This window comes from Ictidomys tridecemlineatus, chromosome 6, assembly GCF_052094955.1.
Source record: "Ictidomys tridecemlineatus isolate mIctTri1 chromosome 6, mIctTri1.hap1, whole genome shotgun sequence".
Lineage (NCBI taxonomy): Eukaryota > Metazoa > Chordata > Mammalia > Rodentia > Sciuridae > Ictidomys > Ictidomys tridecemlineatus.
The window spans coordinates 25,287,110-25,304,660 of record NC_135482.1 but is presented as its reverse complement, the minus strand read 5'-3'; the positions used below and the strand labels follow the sequence as shown (position 1 = coordinate 25,304,660).

The 17,551-nt window shown below is 43.2% G+C and overlaps 1 protein-coding gene across 2 annotated transcripts in view; it reads right to left on the bottom strand.

The window, feature by feature from the left end:
- Positions 1-2,356: 2,356 nt before the first annotated feature.
- Positions 2,357-17,551, bottom strand: part of LOC144378573 (uncharacterized) — a 74,670-nt gene continuing 59,475 nt past the window's right edge. Inside the window, exons 5-6 of one of the 2 annotated variants that reach the window (XM_078053023.1) lie at positions 17,328-17,537; positions 2,357-3,132 (exon numbers count right to left, since the gene is read on the bottom strand). The gene's annotated coding sequence lies outside the window, so the exon portion shown is untranslated. Of the gene's footprint in view, positions 3,133-9,909; positions 17,538-17,551 lie in introns of those variants that run through there. The other variant, XR_013440391.1, reaches the window with a different exon arrangement.

The following is a 17,551-nucleotide window of genomic DNA, read 5'->3' as shown; positions in this document are numbered from 1 at the left end:
CTCCTGCCTCCCAAATCACTGGGATTACAGGCAAGTTCCAACACGCCTGGTAAGAATTTGCATTTCTAATGAAGGAAGGTGGGTGTCGAGGACCCTGCCTGGGACTGCAGCAGTCCCGTGGAGCTTCCTGTGGGCTGTCCTCACAACACACCTACAGACCAGGAAGAGGCAGCACAGTCATTGTCCTTGGAGAGGAAATAAATCCAGTTTCACCTGAATTAATCAGTGGCAGAGCCAGGGCAGGACTTAATCTGTTGGCCTTACTCCCTCCACTGACACAGAGCCATCAGCACCGGAAAGAAAACAGAATGAAAGGTGATTTGTTTTTGTTTGTTTGTAAACAAGTTCCTACTAATAACAATCATATATCTATTGCCCGCTGTGTGTTCATTACTTTCCAAGCACTGTTACTCTTGCTTTGTGTCATTTAATTCATTCAAACACATGAAGTAGGTTTTACAGATGAGAAAACCGAAACTCAAGTAGGAAAAAAAAAAAAAATGGGTCCAAGGTCACACAACGAAACTCTTATTCTGGAGCTATGTGCTTAGCCATGACCCTCTTTTATTTTTTATTTTATATTTAGAACAGGATTGAACCCATTGAACTTTTTTTTTTTTTTTTTTTTGGAGACAGGTTCTTACTAAGTTGCTCAGGGCCTCGCCAAGTTGCTGAGGTTCGCTTTGAACTTGCGATCTCCTGCAGGACCCTTGAATGGGGGGATAACAGTGGTCTAAACTCCCCTGGGCCTGTGGATCCAGGTAACCTTGTCAAGGCTGAGCCATGTGACACAGAGGCACCAGGAGCGCGCGAACAGCTAACTCATTGTCAAAGCTGGCCCTGGACAAGGCAGCTGGAACCCCCAGATAAAGGATGCATGCTGGGTGCCATCCAGGGAGGCACCCGGCCTGGACACTTACTTGTCACACCCAAAGCCAACCAGGTGTCACTCCAATATTAGTGAATCGAACTTCCCTTGCTTCTGGGTCTTGTTTGGAATGAATCTATTTCCTTGCATTAATTGTCTGGTCACCTTTTCCATAAGCCATTTTCCTTTATCAACTACTCCCAGGTCCTTGGATGTTTCTGAGAAATAGAAGCTTAAGGGCTACACACAAATTTCTTTCTTTTCTTTTCTTTTTTTTTTTTTTTCTCCCAATACTGGAGATTGACCTAGGGATTCTCTACCACTGACCTACACTCCCAGCCCCTTTTGTTTTTATTTTGAGACAGGGTCTCAATGAATTTCTGAGGCTGGCCTCCAACTTGTGATCCTCCTGCCTTAGCCTCCCAAAATGCTGGAATTACAGGTGTGGGCCACCATGCCTGGCTCTCCACATTTTTCCCTTCCTTCCCAGCAAGACATACTACGTAGGATAGTAGGTAACCTCGAGTTCCGTGGGTAGCCTCCCAGGTAAGCTCTTTATTTGATTCCCATGACATTGTCCTCTTAAGTCACCTACCAACTTTAGATTCTCAGAGCTGGTGATTCACACACACATAACATTTCCATCTCTGCCTTCTTGATGGCCACCTCCCAATGAAAGCGTCACTTGGCCCAGATAAATGGTTAATTTAAGAAGGGAGATGTTTGCCAGCGCCTGCTCTAAGCCAGGAGGAGTGCTAGTGATTTATATATTCTGCTCAAACTCTCCCGGGACTAGCATTATCCTCCTTCACAGAAAAGAAAGAACAGGATGAATGGACCAGTCCCGGCCACGAGGCCTCTGGCCTCTCCATCTCAGCTCCTCAACCTGGGGCTTCCTCACCATCACATCCACACCAGTCCTCTACTGGTGTCAAAAAGAAGCTGTTTCAGCATGCTACAGGGACACAGCCACATCAGTGTTTACAGCAGCACAATTCACAATAGCTAAACTGTGGAACCAACCTAGATGCCCTTCAGTAGGTGAATGGATGAAGAAACTGTGTTATATATACACAATGGAATAGTACTCAGCATTAAAAGAGAATAAAATCATGGCATTTGCAAGTAAATGGATGGAGTTGGAGAATATCATGCTAAGTGAAGTAAGCCAGTACCAAATAACCAAATGCCCAATGTTTTCTCTGATTTAAGGATGCTGATTCATAATGTGGTGGTTGAGGGGGAGCATGGGAGAATTAGATAAACTCTAGATAGGGCAAAGGGGAAAAGGGGAGGGAGGGGATGAGAGTGGGCATGGGGGTAGGAAAGACAGTGCAATGAGATGGACATCACTACCCTAAGTATTAGGGTATGAAGACACAAATGGTGTGACTTTACTTGGTATATCACCAGAGATATGAAGAATTGTACTCTATATGTGTAATATGAATTGTAATGCATTCTGCTGTCACATATGACAAATTAAAATAAAAATTTTAAAAAATATATTTAAAAAGAAGAAGAAGAAGAAGAAAAAGCTGTTTTACCAGATACCACAAAAAGTGACTCCAAACCTGGCCTGGTGATGCACACCTGTAATCCCAGCAACTCAGGAGGCTGAGGCTGGAGGATTTCGAGTTCAAGGCCAGCCTCAGCAATTTAGTGAGACTCTATCTCAAAAACATTAAATAAAATAAAATGAGCTGGGGAGGTAGCTCAGTGGTAAAGTGCCCCTGGGTTAAATTCCCACTACTTAAAAAGAAAAAATTGACTTCAACACCCAGGACCCTTCCTCCTTCTTCTTGGCACTTGACCAGTTTCAGTATCATCTGCAATCCTTTTTCTGAACAGAAGAGGAGAGTCCAATTCCTCATAGACTTTCCAATACCACGAGATCATTCAATTCCTTCCAGTTCAATAGCCATTGAGCATCTGCTCAGGGCTTCACTTTGCACTGCAATCAGCAGCTCTGGGGCCCCACTGTCTGCAGGGAGGAGGGACAGCTGGAGAGTCAAGCTCTCAGGCAATCCACTGCCCAGGCAGGGTCCTTGGGGCAGACTAAGTGGCAGCAGCAGATGAGGGGAGATCACTCTGATGGACCATCGGAGGGGTGTGGAGAAAGGCCATTCCGCTGAGGTAGAGGAGTTTGTGCATCTTCTCCCAGCGCGTCACACTCCTCCCAGCTCGTTTCCCTTAAGTAGGACATTCATAGGGGAGCAAAGCAGATGCTGACCGCCGAGAAGAAATAGCCAGACAAAAGCTAACTGGAAATAAAAAATAACTTGATCAAAATCAACTGTTAAATGTGTGAAATACCAAAACCAGACACATAGCTTCAAATCCCACCTTGGACAATCACCAGTTGTGTGTCCCTGGCCAGCCGAGCTAGCCTCTCTGTGCTACATGTTCTTATCCACAAAATGGAATTTATATAAGCATCTACCTGTAGAGCTGAAGATTAAATGTGTTAATACACATAACACTTTGAGTTCAGTGTCCAGCATGCGGTTAGACATCAATAAATGGTATGTAAATATTCAGATGCTCCTTAACTCGTGATGGGATTACCTTCTGATAAACCTAAATTGAAAATATAATAATAATTTAAAAGTGCATTTAACACCCCTAACCTACTGAACAGGCCCAGTGGTGCATGCCCCAAATCCCAGTGACTGCAGAGGCTGAAGCAGGAGGATCACAAGTTCAAGGCCAGCCTGAGCAACTTAATGAGATCCTGTATCAAAATAGAACAAAATTTTAAAATAATTGGGGACATAGATCAGTGGTACAGCACTTGCATGGTATGTGTAAGACCCTAGGTTCAATCCCCAGGGTAAAAGAGAAGAAAAAGGAAGAGACCAGAAGAGAAGAAAACAAGAAGAGAGAAGAAGAGAAGAGAAGAGAGGAGAGGAGAGGAAAGGAGGGCGGAGAGATATACAGTACATCATGGCTACTGTAAAGGTGAAGGACACTTCAGGAGATTAACCTGTTGTAGAAGAATTCCAAACATTCCAGTCAACTCCTTTGTGCCAGAGCAGCAGGAAAAGGCAGGTGGAACAGACCTAGAAGGCTACAGATACAAGGGCTAATCAGCAGCCATAACGCCTTTCAATACCTGTTTAGCATGGATTTTGAACGGTAGCTTTGGCACCTGACCAATAACTAATTATCATAGATTTTGACAAATAGCCTTAGTGCTTTTCCAATATCTGATCAGCATAGATATTGATCAATGCCCCTACCCAGTAGCTATATAAGCCCCTAGACTGGTGCACTTAATGACAACCCCTGTTGGGTCCCCTCTCGTCCTGTGGGACTTGGCTCTTTTCTCCTCTGAATAAATCCTGCTCTTCTACACTCAATCTTCTGTGCATTTCGTTCTTTGAATTCACAGAACCCAGAAGGAAGTTACAGGCAGGTGGCTGTTGTCTGCTGCAATACTCCAGCAAAAGAGCTGAAAATCCAGTTTCAGAAGGAAGAGGAAGTCTTCTCCACGGCAGCCCTTAGCCCTGTTGTCCGTGTCTAAGAACTCATATGATATGATGTGGCCTAAGTGTTGAGTCCCATGAAAGGGGTTTGTCCTCCTCATGTTATGAAGTGATCATTTAAGTCAAGGGCCCAAATGGTAGAGCAGTAAGTTTGGAAAGAGGACATGGTTCTCTTGTTTCTTCTTGCTTTGCTCCAGTTGAAGCTCAGAAAAAAAGAAACAGAATTCTGTTTCTTACCAAGTTTGCACTTCCTCTCAGTGCACCAGTTGATGTGGTGGGCATTGACCACTGAGGGCAGATCCAGCCAGAAACTCTGGTCTCCAAAAGTCCCAGACTTGGCTGTTGGCAACACACGGGACAGTTGCACCCTGCCTCAATGGGTCCTGGGAACAGAGGCATCCCCAATGGGAAAGGTCACAGTTGAGATCAGGTGAAATGACCCTCCTACCTTCAGAACCCTGTGTACCTACCTCCCTTCCATAGCACACACTCAGTGCCAAACACTGGGTAAGTGGTTGGCACACGTTAACTCATTCGCCTGCAAGATGCCTGTGAGACGATGCTAACGTTCATCATGGTTAAGTACAACATGAAATGTAAACTACAAAATGGAGTGAAAATATTAACACTGAAGTTAAAAAGACAAGAGGAACTGGGTTCAGACACACTATCCTTGCTCAAGCTCAAGACTATGAAGGAAAAAGTCAAACTCTCACAAAAATATTTTATCTCATTCCACCTCTTATTGGTTATTGTTGACATTTTTTATATACTTTAATTTTGTTTGTTTAGTCCTGGGATTGAATCCAGGGGTGTTCTATACATCCTTAGCCCTTTTTTTTGCGGGGCAGAAGGGTATTGGGAATTGAATCCAGGGGTACATTACCACTGTGCTATACACCCCCCAGCCCTTTATTTTTTATTTTGAGACAGAATCTCACTAAGTTGCTTAGGGCCTCACTAAGTGGCTGAGGCTGACCCCTCGACTCATGATCCTCCTGCCTCAGCCTCTTGAGTTTCTGGGATTACAAGCATGGGTTTACCATGCCCAGCTTTATTTTTTATTTTGTGACAGGGTCTTGGTAAGTTGACAAGCCTAGACTAAAACTTGGGATCCTCCTATCTCAGCCTCTCAAGTAGTGCAGCGCCATGCCCGGTTTGTCTTACTTCTTTTTTTTTTTTTTTTAGAGAGAATTTAAATATTTAAATATTTATTTATTTATTTATTTATTTATTTATTTTAGTTTTCGGCGGACACAATATCTTTGTTTGTATGTGGTGCTGAGATCGAACCTAGGCCGCACACATGCCAGGCAAGCCTGCTACCGCTTGAGCCACATCCCCAGGCCCCAGTTTGTCTTACTTCTTAATGCACATAATTATATATATTTGTTTAATACAGTATGATATTTCAATAATGTATACAATGTATAATGATCAGATCAGGGTAACTGGTCTATCCATCACCTCAAATATTCATCATTTCTTTGTGTTGGGAACATTCAAAATCCTCTCTACTAGTTATTATGAAATGCACAATTATTGTCAACCATAGTTGTCCCACTTTGCTATAGCCCATTAAAAGCTTTTTCTTCTATTCAGCTGTTCCCCGTAACCATCCCCTCTCCACCCTCCCCCCACCCCACCCTATCACTCCACTTCTAAGGTACCTCAAGGAAGCTATGAGAACCAGAACCATTAAAAACTAATAATGGCCCAAGCACAGAAGCACAAGCCTGTATTTCCAGTGACTCAGGAGGCTGAGGCAGAAGGATCTCAAGTTCAAAGCCACCCTCAGCAACTTAAGGAGACCCTGTTTCAAAATAAAAATTAAAAAGGGCTGGGGATGTGGCTCGATGGTTAAGTACTCCTGGGTTCTATCCCTGGTACCAAAAAAAAAAAAAAAGAATTATGGAATTGTTATGATTTAAATATTCGGTGTCCCCCAAAAGCTCATGCATAGGACAGTGCAAGAAAGTTCAGAAGTGAAATGATTGGGTTATGAGAACATTAATCCCCGGATATGGATTAACTGAGTGGGGACTGTAAGCAGGTAGGACGTGATGGGGGAGGTGGGTCAGGGGGCGTGCCTTTTAGTTTATTTTCTCATAGTGAAGAGATCTCTCTCCCTCCTCCCTCCCTCACCCCCCCCTTTTCTCTCTCCCCCTTCCCTTCCTGGTCCCACATCCTAAGCCACTTTTCTCCAACGTTCTGCTTCACCTCAAGCCCTGGTCACAGCAGCAAAAAAAAAAAAAAAGCTGACTAAAACAGGAATTAACAATAAATGGGATGTATTAAATATCCACTGTGTCCAGAATTGCAAGTACTTAACATTATTTCTGCATCACCTAGAGCTTAAAGGGAGACTGTAGACTCACACTGCTTAGATATGGCAGGTTTGTGTGTATTAAAGAATGCTGGGAGCCGGACGCAATGGAGCACACCTGTAATCCCAGCTGCTCGGGCGTCTGAGACAGGGGGATCACAAATTCAAAGTCAGCCTTAGCAACGGTGAGGTGCTAAGCAACTCACTGAGACCCTGTCTCTAATAAAATATAAAATTGGGCTGGGGATGTGGATCAGTGGTCGAATGCCCTTGGGTTCAATCCCTGGTACCGCCCCCCCACACACACACAAAAAAAAGAATGTTGGGAAAGTCTCTTAATCTACCCACACCTCAGTTTCCTCCACCTGTAAAATGGGGATGGCAGAGTTATTTACATCATATGTTGTTGTAAGGATTGAGTAGTATGTGGGAAAAGCTCAGAAAAATGCCTTGCACTCAGTAAGTGAAGTGCTTGCTGGTTACGATGAAAATCTCCTTAGTACACATATTTATATAAGAAGAAAACAGAGGCTTAGACCCAAACACATCCCAGGAGACTCACCCAGCACCTGGTTGAGATAAGGGTTCAAACTCAGGTGTGGCAGATTCCAGAGGCTGAGCTCTGAATGAACCCATGGTGACCTTCAACCCTGGCTTATAGCAGAGGAAAACAAATACTAGCTGAAGGCCAGAGCCAAGGCCACGGCTGTGCCTGCCCAGTTACAACCCACGCTCCCTGACCTTTGCCCACTTGGGCAGCCAGTCCCACTGCTGCCTGGCATGAAGGGGCCGGACCTTTTGGTTGGGATAGCAGTGAAAATGGGTCAAACAAATTCACCTGGGGGTTGGGCGGCTTGTTTATCACTAATAAATCAGTGCTAAAGGTTACTAATGTCAAGAATCAGAACTCCCTTGTTTCTAAACAATCCCGGTGGCTGCAGGATTGGATTTGTATTGCCAGAGCTGGGGACACAGCTCAACACTACTGTACCTGCCTAGCATGCTTGAGGCCCCGACTCAGTCCCCAGTGCTGCAAAAAAAAAGTGTACAACAGGACACCTCCCCCCCACCCCTCCGCCCCACACACACATACACATCCTGGGGGCTAGAGAGCCCTCAGGCAACAAGCTTCGAAACTAGGAAATGACTCTCCAGGCTGGAGGAGAGGAGGTCAGTGAGACATACCTTTCCTACAGGAAGCCCCTTACGGGATGTCGGAGCTACTGGGAGACCGATCTAGTGCCCAACAATTTGATGACTCCTTTTTGACACCTGTCACCCATCTCAGAAAAGCTAGCCATGCGGTAAACTCCAAGTGCTACCCTCAAAATGCCTCTGGAGTCCAGCCAATCAACAAAATGGAAGAGACACAGCATGGGACCTATTAGAGTACACACACAGTGAGAGAGCTCCGATGGTGAGTTTCCTCCATGTATGACTATTGATTTTGTGGTGCATTGTTCAATAATGTGACTTTAAAACCCAATAAAATCCTTGAGGCATATCTCCGTTTTCGGTTTTTTTTTTTTTTTTTTTTTTTGGAGGGGGGGCGAGGGTACCAGGGATTGAACTCAGGGGCATTTCCCCCTGACCCTCATCGCCAGCCCTATTTTGTATTTCGTTTTGTATTTTAGGGACAGTGTCTCACTAAGTTGCTTAGCACCTCGCTTTTGCTGAGGCTGGCTTTGAACTTGCTGAGGCTCATGTCTCAGCCTCTCAAGTCACTGGGATCACCGGTGTGCACTACTGAGCCCAGCCATATCTCTGTCTTGACTTGTCATTAAATATTGTATCTAGTATCTTTCTTGGAAAAAAAAAAGGCATAAGTGTTGTTTTTTTCTTGTTGTTTTGTACGAGCAATTAAACACAAGGATGTTTAACCATTGACCTACATCCCCTGCCTTATTAATTAATTAATTTATTTTTTTAATTTTGAAACAGGGTCTCACTAAGTTGCTGAGGCTGGCTTTGAACTTGTAATCCTCCTGCCTCAGCCTCCTGAGCCACTGGGATTGCAGGAATGCACCACCACACCCAGCACCATCAGTTATTTTTGCACTTTTATATGCATTGGGAAGTACTTTATTGTAACTTTAATAACAAATGAACTTTGGATTAAAAAAGAAAAAGGGAGTTCCCCCTTGCAAACTCCCATAGAAGGGAGGGAATAAAGAGAGGGAGACCCTGCAAACCAAAATAATTGCTATAAACCAAGTATAAGGCTCTTGCTTACCATCTGAATGGCCATTTTAGGTGACAGCCACCATTTTAGGAAAAAGTTTTGCTTTCTTGCCCACGGGAGTTCCTGAGAAAGGCTCACCACTCTTTCATACCAACCTAACCCCTAACCCTGGCATTAGGACCCCAGGGGCTCTGATTCCTGGAACCTCCCCAATAAAAGTCCCAGAACGCAAGCCTGTGTTGCCTCTCTCTGCTGTAGAGAGATGGCCTTTATTTGTTAGCTCTGACAAATAAACTCTTGTGTGTATCTCTGCCTGGTCTCCATCTTTCATTTCTCACTTACCCATCTCTCATTCCTAGCTTTCCCTTCACGAAGTGCCATGGTACACACCTGTAATCACAGTGATTCAGGAGGCTGAAGCAGGAGAATTGCAAGTTCAAGGCCAGCCCTCAGCAACTTAGTATTTATTTTTATTTCAAAATAAAAATAAAAAGGTTTGGAGGTTGTGACTCAGTGGTAGAGCACTCCTGGGTTCAATCTCCAGTACAACAACAACAACAAAAAAAAGAGAAATAATTGTTGTGAATCTTTCTTTCTTTAATCCCTGAGGAGGCACAGTGGATGTACTCCAGGCTCAAGCCCACTCAGAAGGACCTGGATTAAAGTTCTAGCTCCAATGCCAGGTGCCATGGAACACGCCTATAATCTCAGAAATTTGGAGGCTGGAGCAGGAGGCTTACAAATTCCAGGTCAGCCTCTGCAATTTAGTGAGACCTTGTCTCAAAGTTTTAAAAACGAATAAATAAACAAATTCTATCTCCATCCATCCTAAGTGACCTTGGGCAGGTTTCCTGAGATGGCCTCCTTTGTCTGCAAAATAAAGATAAGAGTATCTCCTTCTGAAAGCTGTCTTGAGAAGACAAAACAGGGACTAATCTTATGTATGGCCCAGTCTCAGCTCAAAAATGGAAAATGCCTTTTCTCTCTTCTAAACCCCACCTCCTCTTCAAACCTCTTCCCCCAAGATAGAATCCACAGCCCCCCCCACACACACACACACAGTGCACAGCTGAGTCATTGAGAGGAATACTTTGTGTCCCTGGAGCTGACAGTAGTATCCAGCCAGTGGTAGGTGCTTGATCTCTTCATCTGAACTTGACGATGCCAAAACCTGTGTGCCTTCTGAGAGTTCCCAGGGACAGTGTCCCCTGGACAGTGTCCACAGAGAACCTAGTACATAGGCCACCCTCAGTGACATGGTTGCATTACTACATGTTGCCCTAGCCACTTTGTAAGGTACACAACATGTGTCTTCAGCAGCCAGGGAGGTGACGCAAATCAGCTGCATTAAGATAACAAGTGTAGTGAAGTCTCTCTCAGACTGGAGACTGTCCACCTCTAAGGCATTCCCACTCAACTTAACAAAACACTCTTTTCTGGCCAAATAAAACAATCTGCCCACAGGATCTGCCTCTCTGGGCATAAATTTGCCTCCATAAAAATGTTTCATGATTCACAGTACTTTTCTTACACGCTATCTCATTTGATACTTTAGCAATTGGCTGGAGAAAATGTTGTTGATATCAGAGAAAGAAAGAAACTGAGGCTCAAACACTGATGTGTCCAAATCAAACATAGCCAGTTAGTGGATTTGCATCTACCTCCTCTGACATCTGTGGGGGCTTCTGCTTCACTTTACACCACATACTGCCTTTACTGGGCTGTTGTTTTTCACTCCCGCAGATTTTCTGGAACAAAAACTGAATGCAATCACATAGTGAAACCTGCAGTTGGGTCAGGAGGATAACTTGAGTTCAGGAGTTCAGGACCAACCGTGGGCAAGATAATGAGCCTCTGTCTCAAAAAAAAAGTTTAAACTTGTATTGGGTTTACGATTGCCATGGGTCACCATTTATCTAGAGCACTCTAGAGCCCTGAGTCAAGGGTCCCTGGCTTTCTTTGCAAGTAGAGGAGGAGGCCACAGGCGTGGAGAGTCAGGACAGAAAGGAGCAGGGCAGCAAGAGGAGGAAGAACTCTGCCCACTAGCAGCAATGAGGAAGCAGCTCCTCCTATCAATGTGAAGGATCTCTAGAGTTTATTTAGAGGGCAAGAAAAACAAGATCAACTCTTAGCAACTGGAATAAATAAGCATCTGATTTCTGGAGGCCAGTGTTGTCCAATAGAAATAAAATGTGAGCTACATAAGTAACTTCAAATTTTCTAAGTAGTCCCATTTAAAAAGTAAAAAAGAAACTGGAGAAATTTATTTTTTTATCTGTTCTTTTTAGTTGTACATGACAGTAGAATGTATTTTGACATACTATATGCACATGGAGTACAACTTTCCATTCTTCTGATTGTACATGATGTGGAATTACATTGGTTTATATGTGAACATAGGAAAGATAGTAAAATGAATTAATTTTGTTGTTATTGTTTGGTTTTATTTTGGTACTGGGGATCGAACCCAAGGGTACTAAGCAACAACCTCAGTCCACTTATTTATTTATTCATTCATTCATTTTGAGACCTGGACTCACTAAGTTGCTGAGGCTAACTTCAAACTCATGATCTTCCTGCCTCAGTTTCCCCATTGCTGGAATTTCAGGTGTGTGCCACCGTGCCCAGCTAGGAGAAATTAATCTGAGTCATTATTAGTCTAATACATTAGTCACATTAGTCTAATACATACAAGATATTTCTTCAACATGTAATCAATTAAAAATGTATTCATGTGGCGCACGCCTGTAATCCCAGCAGCTCGGGACAGGAGGATTACGAGTTCAAAGCCAGCCTCAGCAAAAAGTGAGGCACTAAACAACTCAGTGAGACCCTGTTTCTAAATAAAATACAAAGAAATAGGACTTGGGATGTGGCTCAGTAGTTGAGTGCCCTTGAGTTCAACCCCCATATCCCCCCCAAAAAAAATGTATTCATGAGCTATTGTACATTTTACACATAAAGTTTTTGAAATGCAGTGTGCATTTTGCACTTATAGTTTCATCTCAGCTGCACTAACCATATTTCAAGTGTTCATTAGCCACATAAGGCTAGTGGCTGCCATCTTGGACAACACAGATCTACACCAAAGAAACTGCTAAAGGTCTATATTACTGGCATAGTGGACATCAATGATGTCGTGTTCTCAAGGTCACAGAGAGCCCTCAGTTCCCACCTTACCAGTGCAATCTCAATACTTGCTTTATGGGGCCAACTTCAAACTTTGCCTCCATTTGAGGGCAGCTGGGTCAGTTTCCAGCCGGTGTCTCTGCAAAGCCAACCAGAGGCCATTGTGTTTGGCTCTCTGTTTTTTTGCCTTGCAACAGTGCAGTCCTCAGCATGTCCCCTTTCAAATGCCTTTTATTCTGGCGTTGTCTTCTGTGGTGCTATGATTGGCAGTGATGAGGGTGACATTTTTTATGTGCCTGAGTTCACAGAGCAAATTACATAGCGTGAGTGACCTGGTGATTAATGGCTGTGTATAAAGACTAGAATCGCTACATTTGCATGTCTCTGAATAATGAGATTCTTATCTCCATTATATGGCAATGAGGTAGAAATTGATAGCATTATTAACTGTTTACACAGTAAGCACAATTTCTATTCTATCTCTGTCTGTTTCTCTCTCTCTCTCTTTCTCTCTTTCTCCTGGCTGGTTTCAAAGCCAACAGCTACCCCATGAGCCCTCCAACAATCCTCCCAAATAGAAGTTTTCCATAGCAAGAGATTCCATAACCTCCTCCATAAAATTTTCTGGCTGCCTGCCAGAGGGAACTCATAGAAAATCCAATTCAATCTTGATTTCTTAGGGAAGAACCTACAATATAGATGGTGAGATTTCTGGAAGATCACACAGATAGAAAGAAAGCAAGAAAACAGGACTTTGACAAGATCCATTCTTCCTCCAATTCTTGTCCTCTGGCATCTGGCTGGATCTTTGGGATGAAGGAGTCCCATCTTCCAGTCTAATTACATATCATGCATTCTGGTCAGATATCCAATTTTCAACTGAAGAGATGAAGAAAACAACTGAAATCATAATTTGATTCTCCGAACACAAAGACCTTTTCAGTTGACTATAGAAATGAACCCAAAACTAGACATCGAATGAGAAAACATCCTTTTTGGCAGCAATGAAATAAACGTGTGGCAAGAGAGCTGCAGTGACGGCGGGTTATTAAACAGGGGAAGAGAAGGCTGTGATTAAATGTTTATGTGGCTCTGCTCCTGGCAATGCCACATTCATCCATCAGTCATGTGGTAGTGACAGATTTGATATCAAGGTCAAGAGCAAGCTGAATTAATATCCAAAATAACCCTTTAAATAAAAATAGATACTAGTATAAAAAGTGAAAAATGCATGTGGGGGAAATTCAGCATTATATAGGGGGAAATTTCCTTCAATCAAATTCTAACACATCAGTGCTTTAGTGGTAGAATAACAATCACAATAGCATGAAGGTTAACTGCCTCTGCATAGAAGAGGAGAGCAAGGGAGGGGGTTTATCAAGCGTTATGGTGGCATCAGCTTAACGTCTGTGAGAGTTAAATGCACGCATAAGCAGCTATAATGCTCACTTCAGCTAATAAATGTGATGGCGAAACCGCCCAAAGTGGAGCATTATAATTTATTATGAGCTGAAATAGACTATTTGTTTGTGATATATCTCAAAAGTACAGAGTGACTTGAAATAGCTAGAAGGTCCCATTACCTCCTCACCCCATCAACAGGCAAAGACCTCATGGTAAGGATGAAGTTGCAGGTGCTTCTGGCAAGGATAAAGCAAAAGAGATCGGAATCTGATCAGCAATGGATGACCCACGCCTGTAATCCCAGCAACTTGGGAGGCTGAGGCAAGAGAATTGCAAGTTCAAGGCCAGCCTCAACAATTTAGTGAGGCCCTAAGAAACTTAGCAAGACATTGTTTCAAAATAATATATAAAAAAGGCTGGGGATGTGCTCAGTGGTTAAGCACCCTGGAGTCAATCCCTGGTATCAAAAAAAAAAAAAAAAATGACCACGTATCTTCAGAGTACCTGCTAGGGGTTAGGCACCAGTGCTAGATGCAGAAGTTCCAGCAAAGAACAGGACAATACTGCCATCTTGGTTTTTATTTGTTTTGTAGTACTGGGGATTGAACCCAGTGAACTCTACCACTGAGATACATCTCCAGCTCACTTTATTTTCTGAGATAGTGTCTCTCTAAGTTGCTCAGGTTGATTTTGAACTCATGTGGCTAATTTCGAACTTGATGGGATTACAGATGGGCACCACTGGGCCAGGTTGCCATCATGGAGTTTACATCCAATATGGGGAAATGGACCCTAAACAACTAAGCAGAAGATTTGATTTTACATGATAATGCACACTGTAATGATCATTTTACGAAAAGAGAAAGCAAATGGGTGAAAGACTGGTCAGAAAAACTTTCCGTGATGAAATTAAATGAAAGAAACCCAAATATTGAGAGGTTCTGAGGGAGGGATATCCCGGCAACTGGAAGAACAAGTAAAAAGGCCTTGAGTGGGAACAAGTGGCTGTGGGTAGGAGGCAGTGAGGCAGGGGAAGATGAAGTCAAGGAGGCACATTGGGGCTGGATCACGTGCTTGGCACATAGTAAATACCAAGTAAAGACTGACTTTATGAATGAACCAAGGGGCACATACCTACAAAGGCAGGTAAGTGACAGGGTTATAACCGGGATACAAAAAGAAAGGCTGAAAATTTGAAACTTCAAGAGAATCACATCTGATAAGTAAGATTTTGTATTCTCTGGGAACTCACAAAAAATGAAGGTGAATTATTCAAGGCGGTGTACATTAGATCCCAAATTGCTGCAGAGGAATGTTAGGTGAAGGGAGTTAAATGCAGACTGACATCATATGGGCCAGGTTCCAGAAGGCAGGATGTGAAGCAGGCTCTGAATCACACACAGAAATGCGTTAGGTGGAACCATCAGGGAAGGGAGGGCACTCCATGGACTCAGTCTTCATTGTGCTAATCCTCTAGAGCTGCCACCTGTATTTCTAGGAGATTATGTAAGTCTGCTCTAGGCGTGTTTCCACAGGCAGGGGGAGAACCGGTCATACATGGAATACAAAAATTGGTCAAAATTTCTTTTTATACTTTAAGCCCCTTTGACATTCACAGGCTTCACCTTGAGGGAGGCGAGACCTACATTCAGCTGATTTTATGGAGAACTGATGAGAGCAGCGGCTGTGTAAGATATATTCCAATTTTCTCACTTTCGGGAGGCTTACTCACCTGCTATTCTTGTCATTGTGGTTTTGTTCGTTATGCAGGTAAACCGAGCTCCTACTCTAAGGTCTGTAAGCTCTGAGTCAAGCACTACCACCCAACCCAGGGGCCCCTCACTGGAAACCAGGGATCATTACCCCTGGGTACCCCACCCTGCTCTAACCAATCAAGTCCCTTCAATTCTAACTTGGTACCGGAGGTCCACTCCAGGGTCTCACGCATGTTGGGCAATTGCACTCCCACTGAGCTACATCAACACCACCATCCAGTTTTATTGTTTTTATTTTCTTATTTATTTATTTATTCATTTTGGTACTGGGGATTGAATTCAGGGGCACTCAACCACTGAGCCACATCCCCAACCCTATTTTGTATTTTCTTCAGAGATAGGGTCTCTCTGAGTTGCCTCGGGCCTTGCCGTTGCTGTGGCTGGCTTTGAACTCGTGATCCTCCTGTCTCAACGACCTCCCGAGCCCCTGGGATTACAGGTGTGAGCCACTGTACCCAGCTAGTTTTATTGTTTCATTAATTAATTAATTTATGGTACTAGGGATTGAACCCAGGGGTGCTCTTCTGCTGAGCCACATTCCCAGTCCTTTTTATTTTTTTATTTTGAGACAGGGATTTCTTAAGCTTTTGAAGCTGGCCTTGAATTTATGATCCTCCTGTCTCAACCTCCCCAGTTGCTGAGATGGCAGGCGTGCACCATCACACCTGGCTCATCCAGTTCTTGTTAAACCTTCCTCTCCACTCCCTCTGACCGCTCTAGCATGTTACAGAGACACACCCTTCACCATTTGCCTATTTTTCCATTCTCATTTCCCTTCATGCTTCCCAAACATCCTGAAGTCAAGAAACCAAGCCACCCCAGCACATCAACACACAGATACACACACACACACACAAAAAAAAAAAACACAAGAAATCGGGTCATGTACAGTTCCCCCAAAGCTTCATGTGTTGGAAGTTCCATCTCTTGGTGTTTTCAGTTTTCCTGCCTAGAAAGCCCTTGCCTAGCCCTGGATAGACTCCTCTGACTCATCCTTTTAGACACAGCTCCAATAAAAACCTACTCTAGAAAGCTTTCTCTGATTTCCATTAGCAAGATAAAGCTTTTGTTTTCTTCTGCAGATCCTGCAGCACCTCAAAGTTCTATTTTAATATTTACTATCTTATTGTAATTAATAGCAGACACATGGATCTCACCTCTTGAGGACTATGTTCTGGCTATGTTTATACCCCATCCCTATTATAGCATCAGTAAATACTTGCCATATTACAATCACCCCACCTTGTCTATGATTATACCTTATCTGTGATTTCAGTTACCTATGATCAACTGTGGTTTGAAAATACTAAATGGAAAATCCAGAAATAAACAATTCATAAGTTTTAAGCAATTTTATTATATTATTATTATTGCTCTATTTTACTATTAATTATTATTAATCTTTTGCGGGGGGTGGGTACTGAGGATTGAACTCCGGGGAACTCAACCACTGAGCTACATCCCCAGCTCTATTTTATATTTTATTTAGAGACAGGGTCTCATTGAGTTGCTTAGCTCCTCACTTTGCTGAAGCTTGTTTTGAATTCGCAATCCTCCTGTCTCAGCCTCTCGAGACACTGGAATTACAGGCATGTGCTACCATGCCTGGCTTTTTATTAATGTTTTACTGTGAACAAAGTTTTATTATAGAATTATATATATAGAAAAAATGAAGTATACAAAAACCTACTTCCTGCAGTTTCAGACATCCACAGAACATCTTAGAACTTACCCCCCTCAGATAAAGTGGGATGACTGGATGAAATAAATCATGAACTGCTTTTATGTTGTTGGTATAACATGATGTATGCCTAGTCCTTAACCACTACAAAAACAACAACAACAACAACAACAAAAACCACCACCAGACCCTGGAATTGATGTTAGACTCCCCAGAAAGGAAGTAAAAATAGAGTACAAAGAAGTCATTAACCCGCCTTCTCCCTAAGTATGAATCCCAAAATTCCTTTGGAAGTTTTGCCCCTTGATAATGGTGTGCAAAAGATGGCCTGGCTTTTTAAAGGTTTCTTTGGCAGAGGGTGGATGATCATGAGGTGATCCTATCTATTATGTACAATGATCCTGGCTCCTGTGGCCACTGACCAGCAAGAAAGTCCCACAGCAGTCTGTACATGTATATCACTCTATGATTCACCTGTTCAGAAATGTTCCAGGCCCTTGGTTCAAAGCATTTGTAGCATAATGACAGGTTAAAGACCATAGTTCCAAGCATGTGTCACAAAGCAATTAGGACATTCTTGCCATTATTTTGAAACCCGGGACTCAAGGTGTGAAGGGCCAGACATCTTCAACAGCCTAAACACCGCACATCCAAACTGTAACAGCTGTGAGTCCTCTCTGAATTCTTTTTTAAAAGAG